The 19,796-nt window shown below is 35.3% G+C and overlaps 2 protein-coding genes across 11 annotated transcripts in view; both read left to right on the forward strand.

Moving 5' to 3' along the window:
• Positions 1-19,796, forward strand: part of clybl (citrate lyase beta like) — a 760,714-nt gene that overhangs the window by 172,536 nt on the left and 568,382 nt on the right. The gene's annotated exons all lie outside the window — the stretch shown is intronic.
• The window catches only part of si:ch211-168k14.2, a 241,539-nt gene continuing 228,813 nt past the window's right edge, over positions 7,071-19,796 (forward strand). For all 10 annotated transcript variants that reach the window (XR_015499478.1, XR_015499473.1, XR_015499475.1 and 7 more), the window contains exons 1-2: positions 7,071-7,297; positions 8,148-8,380. The gene's annotated coding sequence lies outside the window, so the exon portion shown is untranslated. The remainder of the gene's footprint in view (positions 7,298-8,147; positions 8,381-19,796) is intronic.

Below are 19,796 nucleotides of genomic sequence, written 5' to 3' on the forward strand. Positions count from 1 at the left end.
TATTCAAAATCTTGTTTATTTTTTGACATCCATATGAGACACAATGGCCAAACGAAACAAATCCTAGCACAAACAAATATGAGGACAAATAATAATATAAATTTTATAATTTACACTTTCTATAAGCTCTCAAAGTTCTTAAAGAATTGTTGATAATGTAGTAATTAAAATTACATTAATTGTCACCAAAGCTCTTAATTTTGGTGTAGATCATTAAATCATTATGCTGCATCAGTATGGTAGCCAAAAATATAGTCTTGGACTGCATCTAAAATCACATAATATCCTAAGTACTCAATTTGAGTAGAACAAGTATACTTTTTGAGCTTGAATTTAGTGCTGATATACTATATAGACCCACCACACATCTCTTGCCTCACTTAACATGATGCAGCCTTTGTGTTTCGAAGAGGTTGTCTTTCTGTGTGGCCCATGATTTCTTCTTCATGTTAGAATAATTCACATAGACTTGCTTTGCTTGTGTTTCTCACATCGATTTCCCCTGCTGCCGAGTGCTGAAGACCATCTTACAGAGGCTTTGCTGTCTTTCATGTTCCTTAATCCTGGGCTATGTTAGCATAATGCTAATGCACTGTTTAGTCTTCATAATCACTCTGTAGGTCTTTGTGAGGTGCAGAGAAATCTTCTCTCAGATCCATCAGTACCATTCAATTCATTTTAGATGTGCATTTTTTCTCACTGTTTGTCTATATTACAGCAGTCATAGGAAGGTTCCTTAAAGTCTGCTATGCTGTAGTACTGAAACTTACAGTGCTCAGTATAATTAAATACACCCCATTTTGAAAATTAATATTTTTATCATTTTTTCAGTGAATAAAGGCAATGTATTTAGGTGCATTTAAACAAAACAGATTTATTAAACAGATATATTTATTACAATAATATTTTAGTCACCAAACACATTTTAAAAAATGTGAGATAGATAATACAATTAAATTAAAGCGAAATATTGAAATGAAAGTTACAACCTACAAAATTTCAACACAAACTTTCATTTGTTTGCTTCTATTAATTGTTCCTTTTTAAATTGTATTTAATACTTTTCTATAGCATATAAATTTAGGTGATTTAGTTTGGACCGTCACCGTGAGTTATGCTTTGGCATATATTAAATTATATTCTTTATTTTTATTTCAAGGGGAAAAAGACAGTCACATGTTTGAAATGAACAGATAATAAATAACATTTCATTTCTTTTATTCTTTAGCTGAAGTATTCCATTTAAAACGCTCAATACAACACCGCATGTCACACTTGATTGACAAGGCCTACCCGGATGGGTTTGTTGGCGCATACGAGAGGTCAGTGTTTAATTGCATTATTTTAAAGCTTCCGCCACCCACTACTACTAAAAAGACACAATGAGCACCCTGTCATGTCTGCTACTCCAAACACACACTCATCTAAATTGCATTAGAGTTCATTGAAAATAAGCACCCTATATCCATTCATGGGTGTCCATTGTCTCTTGACTTCGCTTCAGTCTCACATGATGCTGCTCAGTGCTTGAGTGAGCAGGAACAGAAAATGTCCCAAAAAGCTTTTTAATTGCAACAAGCCGTGTTGGCATCCATACATCCTGAACCACCAGTCCCAAAGTCTTCACTTCATCCTTCAGAACGTCCCTATAATGACCCGTGTGGTATGTCTTTCTTCCTTTCTTTCACATTTTGGCTCCACAGTGGCTTTTTGTTTTGTCTTTTGGAATAGCCTGTGCCAAGCTTTTGCTCATTAGAGAGTTTGGTGGAGTGTGGCAGCGTCCATTCAAGCCCTCCAGCTGCAGAGTCTTTCACCTATTCCCTGAAAGAATTTAAGGTTGCTCTGCTGTTTATCTGACAGACACTGGAGGGACAAACAGAGACCTCTTCCTATTCTCCCCACGGCTCCAGTCCCGGTCGCACCTGTTCACTGTGCTAGTGTCCATGCAAAAAGCCAACTTGTTAGAATTGGAGGCCATTGTGGGGCATCTTTTAGGGGGAGGTGAAGTGGAAAGGTCCAGACCGCTGTGGGCAGCAGGAACCCAAACCTCCATTCGGAGCTTGCACAGAGGAGCAGGCGTGACCCAGAGCTGGGGCGCTTATTAACTGCCGCCGCAACCTGTGCTAATTGCTGTGTTATTTACTGCACTGTTGCTTCTGCACTTTTGCACAATGATCTTTTATGTGCTGAAATCATGGCGTTGTTAGTGACTGGCTGATGCAGCTGTGATTCAAGGCCTGATTTGTGTCCGTTTTGACTGGTGAGGAGCTTTGTTGAGTATGTACATTGTATTATAAGTCTTTAGAAATGATCTACTATGTTTGTCTTTCCTGTAATTGCCATTCATATGCATGTACATGCAGGAGACTGGAAAAGCTCATGCAGATTTGACTACTTTTTATCTGCTTTTATTTGCTACACTTATGGATTACATTGTTACAAAAATCTTTAAAACTTGAAAAAAGTCTTTGAACCTGTTTGTTTTCATGTGATGCATAGATAACCTAATTCAGTAAAACCGATTTCAATTAAAATATTTATATTTTATTTATGTAATGTTTAAGTCTATGACCTGAGAAAAGTGATGTATATCAGTAATGTAAATGTTACATGTTTAAAATAAAATAAAATAATGGACACTTGGGAGTTCAAGGCTTGTATTTTGATTTATTTAAACAAAATGTTAACATTTTACTGAATTTATTCTTTTTTTCACAGTTTTTCATTAACTCATAATCCCCCTCAGTTGTTTCTTTTATCAAGTTTTGGTTTCCTTCTGCATTAGAAGGTTTCTATTGAATGTGACTAGTTTATTTGTTCTTCAAAATAAAACAGACTATCAGATTTGTTGCTCTTGTTGTGTCATTTATTATAGACATTCATTCAAAGAATGAATTTGTCATTTTTTGTGCCACGCTCTGGAGTAGACAGTGTAAATTTGCAGAGCTGTGATGGAGTTGTCTGAATATATAACAGTTTTGCAGTGCATATTTTTCATGCTGTGACTAAGACTTCAAATGTGTATGTTGTTTATCATTGTTTAGCTGACCAAGAGATTGTTGAAACTAAAGGGATTAAGTCTTGCTTCTTTTGCTATGTTATAGTTAGCAGGTTACGCTTTATGTGTGGCTTTATTGCTACTCAGTGTCAGTCTGGGTCACTTTTTACCGCTCCCTAACCCCCTGAACTCCCTTCAGGGACGGACCCCTGAGCAAACTGACCCTTTTTGGCCGGCACTGGCCAGGTGGCTCCTGACAAGCACTGACAAAAACAGGAAGCATTCCTCTGGACACGGCAAGCCCCAGTGGGGCTGTCTGATTGGCCGCTGACTCAGCGCTGCTGCCCAGGAAGTCCTGACCCAGGAAGTGTCCAGGGACTCGGACAAGATGGCTGAATTAATAATGTGCATGGCAGCAATGTTAGAAACAATGAATCAACAGGTCTGGTCAATACTCAGACTCGTAGGTGATACTGCAAATAAATCTCATCTGAGTGTTTGGGAGCAGAAAATAAATGTAAACATTAGACCTATGTAAACCTAAACCTAAAATGACAATGCTACAATTGCTGTTAGGATGCTAAATAATAATAATAATAATAATAATTGAAAGAATTTCAGCTGTGGCTTTACCATGAAAGTAGAACAATGTTTTACAAAAAGACACAAACAGTGACGGTTACAGTGAAGTTACAGCAGGAAGAAATTATACATTTCCTTAAGGTACACCAATAGACAATGAGTAAGATGTATAGAAGCCCATGCGTTGAATGGATCTCTATAGTTTCCCACACTGCTCCGCTATAATCTTTCTTCACTTTTCTTCCAGTCATTTCCACAGTTTAATAACTGAACAGGATTTCTTACCCATAACTTGGTTGACAAGTTTTTCCAAAGATAATCAAGTTTACATCAGGACTCTGGGCTGGCCATTTCATTAGATTTTTTTTCTGCTTCAGGGGACTGCTAAACATGTTCTGCTGAGTGATCCATTATCCTGCATAGAAATTGCTGGCTGAATGAGCAATGAACATATCAAAGGAACTGCATGTGGCTGAAGATTCTGATAAGCATGTGCACTGTCACTTCTTTGACACTTCTTTGCCAAACTTTCACTAACTCTTTGCACACTTTAGGTTCAGCCTTTCCCCAGTTTTATGATAAATGTAATATTTTCCACCAGAGCCCAAAAAATTTAACTTGATTTTATTATTAAATTGAACTTTGGACTGGGCGATGCAGTGGCGCAGTAGGTAGTGCTGTCGCCTCACAGAAAGAAGGTCACTGGGTCGCTGGTTTGAGCCTTGGCTCAGTTGGCATTTCTGTGTGGAGTTTGCATGTTCTCCCTGCGTTCGCGTGGGTTTCCTCCAGGTGCTCTGGTTTCCCCCACATTGCAGACATGTGGTACAGGTGAATTGGGTAGGTTAAATTGTCCATAGTGTATGAGTGTGTGTGTGTGTAAATGAATGTGTGTGTGTGTGTGTGTGTGTGTGTGTGTGTGTGTATGTTTCCCAGAGATGGGTTGCGGCTGGAAGGGCATTTCTCTGTGGCGACCCCGGATTAAGAAAGGGACTAAGCCGACAAGAAAATGAATGAATGAATGAATGAATGAACTTTAGACTAATTGTCCGTCGACAGAACATGTTACTTCACAAAGGTTAGTCTAGCCTTTTAAATCTTTCTGCTAATAGGATTGTTCAATCTGCAAAGTGGGCTTTCATTCCAAATTCTGTTATTGTTATATACAGTGTTCTATTAATATTGTATATTCAGTTTATCAATACAAGAGCATATTATATTTCACAACTCCATAACAAACACGTTTTTCACATATTAAAAAATGTCACGTCTGTACAGTGTGACATGCAGGTAAAGAAATGCTACTGCAATTGAAGCCACTAATAATGTTTCTTTATTATTTATTCTTTTGGCTGTGTGATTGTGTTGCTAGAGCCTCTTAGAAATAGAAGCACTGCCTCCTGTGGAGTTTGTGTATGTGTGTGTTTTCCTTTTTCTTTTTGCCTGTGTGTGTTGTGGTCAGGCCTGTGGTTTGAAGTGGAGTTTGCAGATTTGGCAGATGAGATGGCTGCAGAAGGAAGGCACTGCGGTGTGAGGTGGTAAGAGCAGATGATCCACACTTCACTCTGAGGGAGAGAAAGCACAGTTCAGAAGGCCAAAGGTCATTGTCTTCCACCTCTCTCATTTCATTCCCACCCTCTAAACCTCTCTTACAACTTTCTACTTCTACTCCTTTCACAGAAAGTGACACCTGCTGAGCATCTTGGGCCCCGTTGCACAAATTTATGTTGATGTCAGCAATGAAAACAGCACCACATCTCCAAATATTTGTAGAACAGCGGTCCGTCCATTTTCTCTCTCTCTCCTCTACATCTCCCTCTTTCTCACTTTCTCATTCTCTTCCCTCTCTTTTCCTCCTTTATTTTGTTTTTTTATTGATTTATTTTTCCAAAGCCCCAGTCTGGGACGATGCGGCTTTCACACATGATGTGAAATGTTGTTTCTGCAGAGATTATTAACGCACGTTTGTAAAATCTTTTCTCTGGGTGGGATCTGAGATTGAGGGCAGTATAAACTTGCAGGCCTCTGTATTTTACAGCTGTATGTGTGTAGCCTGACTAAAAAGACTAAGTATGCAAATCAATAAATACATAAATAACAAAATAAATATCTACTATAATAAAAAATCTGAATCTGTGTTGAGAGTAGGGCATTGCAAGTTGTTAAATAATGTTACTTTTTTAAATAGCAAGTAATGAAATTCATTACTTAAATAATTAAGTAATAATATTTGAGTTAATTTTAAAAGAAATGTATTGCAAGTTACTTACTTGAATTAAATAGCTTTTAAAAAATAAATTGCTGAATTAAATTTAACGTCATCCTGTTGAATCACACAACTTGAGAGAATATGCTCCCCATGAGAACATACAGAAATGAAGATGGCAGAGCCTTATCTCTGTGATGGCAGTATTCTCTTTATTTTGAACACATAGAAGAAAAGGTAAAGGGGATTATCACAATGTACAGTGATTTTACTTAACTAATAGACAAAAATTACACAATTAGCAAGCACATTTCTTCAAACTTTCATTATTCTATATATATTTATAACTAGTCCAGCACATGTTTTATGCAGCGGAGGCCCTTCCAGCTGCAACCCATCACTGGGTAACATCCATACACATTCATTCACACACATAGGGACAATTTAGCTTATACCCAATTTACCTATACCACATTGTTTTTGGATTTCCACAAAAGAAGAACTTTCCTGTAAGTTCTAAAAGAGATCAAGCAGCCAGGTAAGAAAATTCAAAAGTAACTCAAATGTAATGTTAAGTAACAGAATGCTTTCCTTAAAAAGTAACAAAGTAATGCAACTATTACATTTTGGGGGAAGTAACTCATTGTTATAATGAATGAATTACTTTCAAAACTTTCATCAACCCTAAAAGTCAAAGACCTTAATAGTTCTTATCCCAATGTTTTGTTTTATGGTATTTATTTTGTGATAATGACATTAAATTTAATGTATGCACATATAACGCCCTCACCACCTGATGAGAGACAATAATGTTATTAAAACACATCAGATCAGAGCCTGTGATTTTTTTTTAAAAAATGAATGCACTTTACTATATACGTTTACAACATTGTAAAACATATGTAATCATCTTCATTTACATACATATTTCCTGCACATTACTGTTACACATTATGCAGTCATCATGTAGGCATAAATTTCCATAAGCAGACTCACAATTTAATTGTTATAACATACAATAATTTGTAACCACTGACAATAACCTTCACCAAATATGGCGTTATTTGGTTAAATGTAAAACTTTAAGATGCATGTTTGCGCACGAGAGGTGAACACATTTTCTCTGTCGTTTTTCGCCATTGAATCACTCGTTAATCTGTTCATTTCAGTGAATCGATCGACCGCGCGCACTGTATCGGTTCGCACTCCAGTCTGATTCATTCGGTCAGTTCACTTGTGCACTGCATCATTTCGTGAATATCAACAATGAATCTCCGTTGACTCGGCTCTTTTTGAGCAAATAGGTTAGCAAAACAGTCCGACAGGGATTCGACTCTGAATTTACCTGAAAGTTTAACGTTAAGTTACTCACGATGAAGTTATTCGAGTATTTATTTGTTACATATAACAGAAACTGTGCACTTCAGAAACAAGCCATAATAATAGCGCTGAATGTTTAACAGTGACAAAAACCAAACAAGGAAATCATCTTGTTGTGCGGACAGTGGACACAGGTAAACACTCTGCTTTAGCAACTCAGCTAAGTTAGCTAACCATATACGAACCTACACGATTTAATTACATGTAACTCATGTATGATATTCTGAAATCATATCTTCTGATATTACTTGTGCTATTTAAGGTAGTGTCAATTGTTTGCCTTACTTTTTTTTTTATTATCATGCTTTTTGTTATTTGCTTATTTGTAATGCCATTTAGTGTTTTATGCTTGTTACTTCAATAGCATGCACTATGATTATTTTCATTATTCTAGAGAAAGTCTTATTTGTTTATTTTGGCTAGAGTAAAAGGAGTTTAGATTGAAAAAAAAAAAACATTTTAAGGTCAAAATTGTTAGTGCCATAAGCAATATTGTTTTCGATTGTCTACAGAACAAACCACCATGACACAAAGATTTGCCTAGCTACCCTAACGTGCCTAATTAATTAGTTAAGCCTTAAATTGCACAGTTAAATACTATTTCATGTATTTTGGTGTGTGTGTGTGTGTGTGTGTGTGTGTGTGTGTGTGTGTGTGTGTGTGTGTGTGTGTGTGTGTGTGCGTGCGTGTGTGTGCGTGCGTGTGTGTGTGTGTGTGTGTGTGTGTATATATATATATATATATATATATATATATATATATATATATATATATATATATATATATATATATATATATATATATAAACATATATATATATATATAAACATATATATATATATATAAACATAAACATTTGTGTGTGTGTGTGTGTGTGTGTGTGTGTGATGTTTGCACCAGATATTCTTGAAGAAAGTGATAGGCCAAAAGCTATGACATGTATGAATACTCACAAAACAATCTTTTGTTGTGTTTTGTGTTTAGATTTTCCCTGTGAAAAAATTATCAGCCATCTCTCCTGTACTGTTGACTCACGGGGAGCGGCAGTGGTCAAAGGTGTGGTTAACGGCTTAACTCGACGTCCCAAAAGATCGGTCACACACTCCTTAAAGTGGCATCGCCTGAAGGGCACTGATAACACGCATCCTGCGTTCCTATTGGTTGATGTCCAGAAAACCAGCAATCTCACATGGAAGAATCTGTACATTAGAGGAAAGGTAGGTTAGACTTGAATGTGAGGGGGTTTTAGGGTATTAGAGGGAAAGGCAGGATGGCATGCATTTTTCCGGCCTGTTGTGGATGACCTTTCCCTCTGCCCAGTGCTTTTGTGAAGGATCAGCATTTTTGGTTCATGTGAATCCCCTCTAGCTTTGAAGGGGAGGGGCACAGCAGGGGGACGCTAAAGAGCCCTGAGTGTGTGTGCGTGTTTCAGTGTGTTTCAAGTGTGGTGTGCATTTGGACCATTTAAGATCTAATGTAATCCATAATAGTGGTTGGGAGACGGAATGTGTAGTCATATTTGTGCGATAGCTTTGGCACATGAAGGAAAGGCTAGAACTGTAGGTTTCTGCATCCCCAGCAGTCTCCCTCGAGTTCACACTTAAGTAGTGTTGGGTTTGGATCAGTGCCATGCCTGAAGGGTTGGTATGGCTGGCCAATCCTCAGCCTCCTTTTCCTCTCTTTTTCACAGTGTCTTTTGCTTCTACAGTGGAATGTCCAGTTTGCTGTGAGAAAGAGTGCAGAAAGAGACAATAGAGGATCATGTGCCTGTGATTAATTAAGCTTATCTTGACATTCACACATCATGTAATGCTGCAGTGCTCAGGAAGCTATTTGTAATCTACATTTCTATCTAAAAGCATGGTACAGTTAAGATAAGGGTGTGTGGTATTGACAGTGATTTCATTTTTGGCATCTTTAGGACCTGTCTGCGATAAATAAATGTTGCACTAAATACATCAATAGGTGGCGAACAAAACCCCTTGAATTATTTTTTTAAATGGTTTGTTCTAAAATTGATTCAGAACAACAACTGTAGCATTGTTCTGAGTTCTTTTCTGGTTTAAATGGAGCTAAATGCTTTTGTAAGATGTGTGAATTACAAATGCTTTTCATGTTTCTGTAATTTATGACCACTGTGTAGTCCTATCAAACATCAGAACACGTATCAAATACCAGAACAGGTCTTTTACAAAATAATTGTGTTCACTGCAGTATCTGGGCTACATCCCAATCATCAATATATTTATAACTTCTAATAAATTAATTACAGATGGATCATCTGATTTTAAGCATGGATAGAAGCATTACTTGAATGAAACGTATACATTATTGTGATTTTCAAAGGTATAGAATTACAGCACACTGTAAGCATTTGTTTGTAACATTCATTAATTTTCCTTCAGCTTAGTTTCTATTTCAGAGGTCACCACAGCAAAATGAACCACAAACTATTCTAGTATATGTTTTACACAGCAGATACCCTTTCAGCCACAGCCCAGTACTGCAAAATGCAAAAGGAAAATTTTCTCCATTTATAGTAGATAGCTTTATCATAAACACTCAAAACAACAACCTATTATTTAACATTTTCAAAACATTTATTTTAAATGGTAATAATACACACATTTTAGACTGTTTACGCTAGAATGTAGCATTCTTTGTGTTTATTTGAACCTAAATGCTTTTAGACTCTCAAGGCATGTTTTTTGACTAATTAAATGAAGACTTAAGTATAAAGTACTTTTCATCATTATACAGATGCAAAATGTGACATTTCTTTTATATAGATCAAAAATTCATAGTTTCAAAAAGGTCTATAATGGTACAAACTAAGAGACTTTTGTTTAGAGAAAACCACTTTCGATTTTTTGTGAACCAGTTCATAGTCACAATCTGAATCAACCATATCAGCCAAATGATGTCTTATATATAAGATAAAAGGTGATTTATTGTTGCTTTTATTTATTTTTAATGTTTGTCATTTTGCACTGCTATATAATCGAAAAATCTACTTTGTTACTGTAAAAGCTGCAATGTTTAGAAAACATCTTAACTAGCATTATGGAATTGAAAACCGTTCAGTATAGTCAGTGTTGCTAGTTAGTTACTCCCTAACACTAAAATACTGTTTACCAACAGACTCAGAATGTCATCACATCAAATCATAACCACTAACCTTTCAAAACCTTTCTTCATTTTTAAGAGTTTTATTGATTTTACACTAAAAAATATTCTGTGTAGAACTTGTAAAATATTTAGCTATTTTGACTTGTTTACTAATATTATTCTCTCTTAAGGAAACAGGAGCATAGATTTCATTGACCAAGCAAAACAAAAGCAAACTTGTAATAAAAAAAAAACAAGTTTGAGTGGTCAGTGAAGTGTTTCTCAAACCGAAACTGAGCACTAAGTAGAGTCTTTGTTTACATTAGTGCATAAAAAAAAACAAAAAAAAAAACTGGCTGGCATTTTTACGCCGTTTCAGAAAAGCTATCTCCATCCACTCTATTCATGCTCCATTACCTCTCAAATGTTTAAGCAGTAAAGTTATTGTTTTCTAATGATAAAAGATTAGTTAAAACGTTTACATTTATTGAAGCATACACTACCGGATCCTAGTTGTAAGTGCAACAAATAATAACTTGATTTCTAGCTGCTCATTTGGAAAAGTGGCAGAAGGTAGATTTTTCTGATAAATCATCTGTTAAACTGCATCCTATTGGAGTCGCATGGACCAAAGATTCTCAGAGAAATCAGTCAAGTTTGGTGAAGTAAAAATCATGGTTTGGGGTAACATTTAGTATAGGGCATGCGAGAGATCTGCAGAGTGGATGATAACTTAGGCTGTTGACATTGCCAAGTCATTTTTGCTGCCCATTACAATACAAACCACAAGAGAGGGTTCCTTCACCTTCTTATACTTTAGCCTTCACATCAAAGTTCCTAAAAGCAAAGAATATCAAAATTCTCCAGGATTGGCCAGCCCAGTCACCAGAAATGAACATTTTTGAGCATGTCTGGGGTAAGATGAAGGAGGAGGTGTTGGAGATGAGTCTAAAGAATCTTAATGAACTCTGTTAGTCCTGCAAAAGCGCTTTCTTTGCCATTCCAGATGACTTTATTAATAAGTGATTTGAGTCATTGCAGAGATGTATGAATGCAGTCAAGCTCATGGGAGTCATACACAATATTTAAGAGCCCATATTATGGGTTTTTGAAAATTCCCCTCCATGTAGTGTGTAACACAGCTCTAAGTGAAGTAAAGTATCCAGCTAAGGCTTAAATCTGTAAGAATACAGTGTTTAAAATTGTTGATTTATCTATAAAAGAGTCGACTCATAGTGCTTCAAACGAGTCGCCTTGATACCGATTCATTAGGTGTTTCGCCATGACGTACGAACGAAACCAAGTTATTCACGTGCACGCGCAAACCCGGGAGATTTCAAACCTGAGGCCCCGCCCTCTGACGCAGAAACCCAGACACACACACACACACCCACAAACATACGCACACACAAACATGCCGGTCGATTGAAGTCACACTGCAGATAGATATATTGAGTCTCTACCCAAAGATGAAACCTCAGCATTATAGCCAAGCAGTTGGAAACTACTGGAAACTTCTGGAAACTACATGCTACAAAGAATACTTCATCAGCGTTTGTTAAAGGAAGGATCAGTAAAGAGTAACTTACTGCTGGATGTCAGGATGGATTTTTCTTCCTCCATTTCTCAAGTGTAAGTACGTGCGATTAAAGTTGCCTCGTTTACTCTAGCTTGCAAATGTATTTAGTTGTGATTTGTTACTTGTAACCGAGTGTACTGTATCAGGTTAACTGGCTATATTATCTTATGGCGTGCAAAGTCACGTTAAAAACGCGACGCGTGCTGCTTTGTTAACGGAGCTCCGTGGACGAGGGGAAGTGTGTGTGTCTGTGTCTGTTTGTGCGTGTGCGCGCGCTGTCGTCCGGAGGTGTGTGTGTGTGTGTGTGCGTGCGTGCGCGCGTTGTCGTCCGGAGCAGGGTTAAGTGCGTGTGTGTGTGTGCAATATGTGTGTGTGTGTCTGTGAAAAGAGCAGAGTGAGAAGCTAGGAGATCTCCTCAACTGTTTTTGGAGTTTTTGCTCAATAAAATAGTTAGTCGTCTGAATTTTCAAGTCCATAGTCTGTATTTACATTGACCCACTGGCAGCTAAAATCCACGCCTACACTATCGAGCGTGTATGAACTGTGATTACTTTTATATTGCTGATTAGCTGTTTGGCTTTTCACTCTCTGACTGAAGGCAGTCGACCAATCGCAACAGGCTGTCATTGGTCCAATCAGCGCAGATTAGCTTCGCGCTAAGGAGGGGTTTGGGAACAAATGAATCACTGGACGATTCATACGGGAGTCGCTGGGATAATTAGGTAAAAATAAATGCAGATTATAAGACCATGAAAGTGTTTTTTTGACCTTGCATGCATATTAGACTGTTGTTGGAGACCCTTACAACCAAGATATGACCCTATTTCATATATAATATGGGCTCTTTAATTCTTTTTCCACTGCACTCTGACTTTATATTCTATACTGAACATTATTTCTGTTAAGTGACAAGACTTTTGTCTAAGCGAAGTGAGACCTTACTGTCCTAATTAAATAATTGAAAATCAAGGGATGATCATATTTTATTTTGGTAATATACAGTAAGCGTAATCTAAAGGCCTTTGCCTTTCATATGAGCCACTACTGATACTAAATGTAGAAATCAAGTTATTATTTGTTGTTCCTAAAACTTAGAAGTCATTTTCATTTTATTCATATATATGTGAGTGGTTTAACTACAATATATAATTACTGTTGTTTGGTGAGTTTTAACATAAATTTTGTCATTTAAGTTTGTTTTTTGTGTCAGTGCGAAAGGATCCTACTGTACATGCAAACGGTTTGCTTGTGAAATTAGCAAATTTGAGCTCACTTTTAGTATTCAAAATTTCAAAGTATCTGTTCAGTAATAGATCCATTATGAGGTTGGTTGGAGTAAAATCAGTTAAAGGCAAGGTTTTTTTTTTATAGTGGTAAGGCCGGAGCGGGTGTCATTTTTACTATTTAACTAAAGTTATCTTGTGTTATTTCAAATAAATCTTGCTGCATATGCTGAGACACCAGAATCAAGCTCTGCTAAGGATTCCCATTAATCACATCCGACAAAATGTCTAGAGACCCTGCAAAGTAAAGTTACATATCTCATTAAACTCCAGTAATGCTCGCATGTCTCTAAATCTTTCATTTTCATCATCATCTAAGCCATTCACATCATGTGTAGTCTCCCCTGCTGAAAGATGAAGAGCTCAACTTGTTGCACTCAAAGCAAATGAGCAGCTCAAAGGAAGCCATGATGTTTGTTTATGGCTGCATTTATTATCCACAACAGCCGAGTTTGAAATCGATGATGGCCTTAAAACGTTATGTGAAATTAAACGCACTGAGTTGCTTTCACAATGTATTGGATAAAAGATACACAGCTTAGCAAGATCAATCGCATACATTGCCATTGAATATAAAAGTCAAATGTGTCTCATATTTAAATGATATATTTTTTGCTTCATTCAATTACCTTTTTAAAACCTACACAGTTGTTGCTCTCAAAACTACAAAAGTGCATGAAGCATTTCTCTCCACCCACCCCTGTAACAATGCCACGTAACCATGGCAATGAATATCACAATTTGACAAGTACATGTTTTGTACATGTTTTAGTTATCCTTCAAGAGCTGCTCAGATTACACGATTTTTTCACAATTTCTGCACTATTTCCTTGATGTAGGGTGTCATGGGAGTCATAAACAGTAAATGGGCATCAAGATTCAATCGTTTCTTCTCGTGTAATGTGGCATAGTTCATGACAACCAATATCATGCCTGCAACGTCTTACGACACCATCGCAGAAAGTCTCTAGAGTGTTTAATGTTTTCTCGTTCTTCACAATGAGTTCCATCACATGGATGACACTGAGCAATAGGAGCACATAATTTCTCAGTTATATCTGTGGGTGCTGCCGTTGATACAGGGGTCAGGTAAAAAACAGGCTGCATATTTACTTATGTTTGGGTCTCGGGTGGATAAGATCAATCATTGGTTATGCAAACTTTTACTACTTTCTTGACATGACCTCAATCAGCAATATGTATCGCCTGTACATAAAAAAACATTTCAAGCCATCTATCTCTATTGGAGGTGTAATTGTCAGTATAGTTAAATTTACTATAAATTACTATAGTATATTTTCACGGGTGCCTGACAAATGATTATAGATTGATGACTTTTTTCTAGTGCTTTCTACTTTGCACTTATTTGTTTACATTTATTATTATTATTACTTATTTGTTTAGGATATAATAATTCAAATGTCTAATTATCATATAGTTTATATTTCATGAAATATTCCTAAGAATAAAATATAATGTGTTCTTTGGAATTGTGTACTTTGCATTATGATGCTATTATAGTGTCAAAATGGTCTTAAAATCAATAATATAATTTATCCCAGTACATTTTGGTGCTGTATAACATATCACAAAAAAAAAGATCGTCATAGGCCTACTAGGGCAGTTATGCAGTTTGCTACTGTATTTTAAAGTTGCATTCAGAAAATAGTTTTATAGTCAATATATACAACGACTAAATCAGTTATTGATTTCTTCGTAATTTGTAATTTTGTGTTTTTCATCAATAACTGTTTAATGATCTTTGAAATAGTAATTTCATTGCAATAGTGCAATTCCATGCAAATGTCAACCTTGCATGCCATGAAAAAAATTAGTTTTCAACAAAATAGCAAAACACTTTTACGTGTTTTGTGTAGACTTGTATTTTACAGTACTGTAAAAATGCTCAAAAATATATCTGTCAGTGTTTTCAAACAATTATATTTGATTTACCAATGTCATAAAAGTGTCAATTTCAGCCTGTTCTCAAAAGGAAACTTAAGTATTTTACATTTTGTCAGTTTAGTGGCTAATTCGTACAAATTCATACGAGTTCAGTCATACGATTTTAAAAAGGAGTCGTGGCACTTAACCCCACCCCTAACCCCAATTGTCATTGGGTGATGAGCAAATAGTACTAAATTGTATGAATTAGATCATAGAATTCATACAAACTAGCCACTAAATCAAAAAGTTATGAATTGCTGTGAGATTGCAATGGCAATTTCACATCTGTCATATCCCTAAGCTTTTTCCTCAAATGCAAAAATGTCAAATAAAATAAAATAAATAATTTTCATTCTGTAGTGAGCCAACTCTTATCCTTCATATTAGCATATATTGTTTCTTTTGAGTTGTGCAATTTAATTCACAGTGTTTCTACGAAGTATTTTGTATACTGTAAACTCACTAACTTTATTGGTCACATCCATAACACATGTTTACTTTCACTATTTAAAATATACAAAATGTTTACAGATTGATATTTTTCTGATCCCATAACTCTGTATTTAGTAGATTTGGAAAATATAAACAGATGAATGCAGAATTCACATCCATAACGCTGGAATTGCTCATTACTTTGTGACAATGTGGTCTTATGTAGGCATGGGCCGGTTTTAATAGTTCGATAAACTTGGATAAATATCACGGTTTTACGTTATTGTGAATACTGATCTAAAAACTATTATTTTTAAATGTCTGGGTAAAAAAACAACAACTTTTTTCCACATTAAACACAAATATTTTATTTTGAGAAACATTTTAAATGTTTTGGAATAGTGAACATGTGAGGCTAAATAATTAAACCAAATCATTGACGTCTGCTGTCTTTATTAGTTTCAAAAACACAGATTTTAAAATGTTTCTTTGGAATAGTGTTTGGATATCTTTCATTTCTTTGGATATAAAGTAAACCACTGCACTGTTCAGGTCTGTAGCATGTTTGGATGTTGATTTGTTATCGATAAGGTTTCCAAATAGCTTTTGATATGGAGGGTCAATTTCTGCAGGCGATGCTGTTGCCCTGAAAAACTAATTAAAATAGTAAGTAAAAAACTTTTATATAATGTATGAACAGTGTAACAAACAATGTAGCAGCTGTTTAAAAATCTTGACGTTTCCAAACTGCGGTAAACCTTAAAATTAGTTAAGATTATTAATGTAATCTTTCAAAAATAGAGTAACCATAATTACTTTTCTTCATAACCACTTCACTTGAGTTAAAAAAAAGAGCATGAATGTTTCTCAAGACACTTAGGATTTAAGTAATTCCCCAGGAATACAGACATTAAGGTTGTTTAAGGATACATAATTGTGTTTTTGGTTTTACAAAAATGATAGATATTTTATAAAAAATATGAACATTTTTGGCTGTACAATTTTGAACTCTGGTTAGAAAACCTTTTCTTTTCTCTTGAGCTGCATTTGGCATTACATGTAGTTACATCATGTTTGGCAGAGGCGTAGCATGTCACATCTTGTTTAGCAGAGGTGTAACATGTCACATTTAGATTTGATTTCCCTTACATCTTTGGGAAATAATCAATACTACTTTCTTTTATTTTTTATTCTTTTTTTAAAGAGGTGATCATGCTTTTTGAGTTAAGAAAGTTGCTAGATGTTTTGATAAATAAATTTTTTTGTTCAGTTTTTCACCTATCCAACTATTGTTTGAATTCTGTTTCAATCAATTGTTGTATTGTCTGTAATCAATTCAAGTAAACTCAGTCTTTCCTCATCCTTCATAAACAATGGAGCAGGGATGTAATTCAAAACAGAGGATGATGAAACAGGTTGATATATATACCTACGACCCTGGCTTCACCTCTCTCAGCACAATTTTGATGCTGCTGCTCTGTGATTGGTCAGCACTACAGTGTAATGACTGTAAGGGAAACGTATTCTGCATGACCAGCAAATGCAACAGCATGCAGCAGAGGCATCAAAGCCCTCAATGATGCTTAAAGAAAGATGTTCAAATAAAATCACTTTAATAAACAGCATTCATAAAGACATATCTGTTATATCTATTAAGTTGTAAAGTGTTTCAAAGTAAATATGCAATTAATTAACCAATCAAATCATAATTGCATTGCTAAGAAAAGCCTGAACATTGAGATGATTAAAAGTTTTGTTGTTGTTGCAACCAAGCGAATAATAGAATAGACCTTAAATTGACCTTAAATATTATATTGTTTTTTTTCATTATCATTGAATGTCATTTTTTTATAGTCTATATTCATTGTACATCTACAGTACTTGTTAAACTTAATGTTGGTCTATAGGGATCTATAGGGGTTATAAACAGTGCGCATGTTCATGGCAATTTTTTTGGATGAGTTTTGCATGTGTAAACAAATTGAAGCTTAGTTTTATTTATCTTCATATTAACAAATCAATCATTTAGCGATAATTATCCCAAAACTACAATTATAGTCTGTGTTGTGTCATTAAAAATTAAAGTTATGGTAACTAAGTAAAAACATTAACTTGTCGAGTTTTGATTGTAAAGCAATAATGTGCGCCTTTTGTCAAGCTGCTATGAAACAATAATTATTGTATAAGGCGCTATACAAATAAACGGGAATTGAATAAAAATATATAGTGAAAACCCTGTAAACCTTCAATTACAAACAAAGTAGCTATGTTTCCATCCAAAGATGCAAATTAAATTTATGTGCAAAACTGAAATATTGCATATATTACATGCAAATAACGGAGCGTTTCCATCCAAGTAGTCAAAGAGAACAAAATCATCAATTTCTGGTTAACTGGCGTCAACTATCAAAAGTAAAAATGGAATATGCTGCGGTATAAGAAGCTGCGTGAATCTTTTCTTTATTTAATACATTTCTTGCACCTCAGAAGACAATGCCAACACGCAGTGAACACATGGTGACGTTGACGTTGGAAGGCATGAGTCGTGGAACACAGATGCTCTTAACAATTCTGAAGGTCATTGATATAATAATAATACAATATTAATATATAATAACCCTAACACTGAAACGGTTGAGGCGTTTTAGAATGGCTAAAACAATATTTCAGATGGTTTACAATGCTGTCAGTCTGCTGGCATTTTGATCTTCTCAAAATCACATGACCTTTTTTTAATGCGCATACCGGAATTTGTTGGGTATAAGTGTGTCCATCGTAGTTTATGCAAATCCTTTCTTATCGAATAAAAAGTTTATCCTACTCAGTTATGCGCATACGTTTTCTATGTGCAGTTTCAAAACTTACGCACATCTTGCTGTTTCCACCAAGATTTTTTATGCGATCTCCAAAAATAGGTGAATTGAAACATAGCTACTGTTACCTCATATAAATTCAATAGCGGCATTCAAAATATCAAGAACTGGATAATGATTGACACCATGACCGAAGCTGTGTTTTTGCTGTATGTTGTTTGGTGGATCTGCTCTTTATACCTTATTTTAAGTGAAAGAAAACTTCAAAAGCTATTCCAGAGAAACTGGTCTCAGTCATAAACAAAAAATAGTCACGTTAACATTTTGAACGTGTTAACTAAATGATGAAGAGTTGAATGTTTTCTTAACAGTTCATAAGTTATTAGTTAATTAAAATATATATATATTTCTGGGTTTAATGTTATTTTGGGCAAAACATGGTGATAATCTTACAAAATGATTTTTACTGGTTGATCAAACTGCCTATAAAATAGGTTGAGTCGACACAATTCTTGAGCTTTTTTGGGGGATAACTTAAGTGTATTGTTCAACCCACTTAATTTTGTTAAGTATAAATAAAGTAAACTTAAAAGATTTGTGTATTGATGACATAAAGGAATTATGTAGAACCCAGCATATTTTACAGCAAATACAAAATGTTGGCCAATAAAATAGTGAAAGTTGTTTACTAATGTCATACTGCCCTGTGCTGTTCTATTTACCTAAACTGCAGTCAAACATGTGCAGAAGTATGCTTTTGTGCTTTTAGAAAAATGTAGGCTGAAGCATGTATTTCTTGGTTGCCTGTGTTGGTGGTTAATTGATGTGAGTTGCTGGTGGTTTCTGATGGAATGATAACCTTAAATAAAAAATTTCACGGTATTGTGATTACTAATCTAAAATATGTTTTTTAAAAATGTCTGGGTAAAAAACAACAACTTTTCCCTTTTTGAACACAATACATTTTATTTTGAGAAACATTAAAATATTTTGGAACAGAAAACATGTCAGGATCAATGATTCACTGATTTATTGCTTTTCTGCTGGAGATACTGTTGTACTAAAAAAACAAAATATAAAAAACTTTTAAAAATCTTACATATAAGAATGGTATAGCAGAAAATTCTGGTGGTTTTAAAACCTTTAAAAAAGGTTATCGTCCCATGCCTAGTTGAAATGACTTCAAAAGTTAATTTGATTCAACTTAAAAATTAAAGGCAGCATGGCTTAACACAGTGTTCTGGTGTTATTGCATCATATCTGAAAATACTCTGTCCAAGACTGTAATTAATGTGCAAAGCTCTAGAAGTGAGATACTGTACTACTAAACCATGTCATCTGTTTAGTCAGAGCAGGCTGGTCAGAGCAAGAGCGTGCGAGTGAGACACAGTGGGGATTCTGGGTGACACAGATATGACAGCGTGCAGGAATCCCCCAGCCTTGCAGAAAGACTCACTCCATGCTTTCCTCT

This window comes from Danio rerio, chromosome 9 (genome assembly GCF_052040795.2).
Source record: "Danio rerio strain M-AB ecotype USA chromosome 9, GRCz13ab, whole genome shotgun sequence".
In the NCBI taxonomy this organism is placed as follows: Eukaryota; Metazoa; Chordata; class Actinopteri; order Cypriniformes; family Danionidae; genus Danio; species Danio rerio.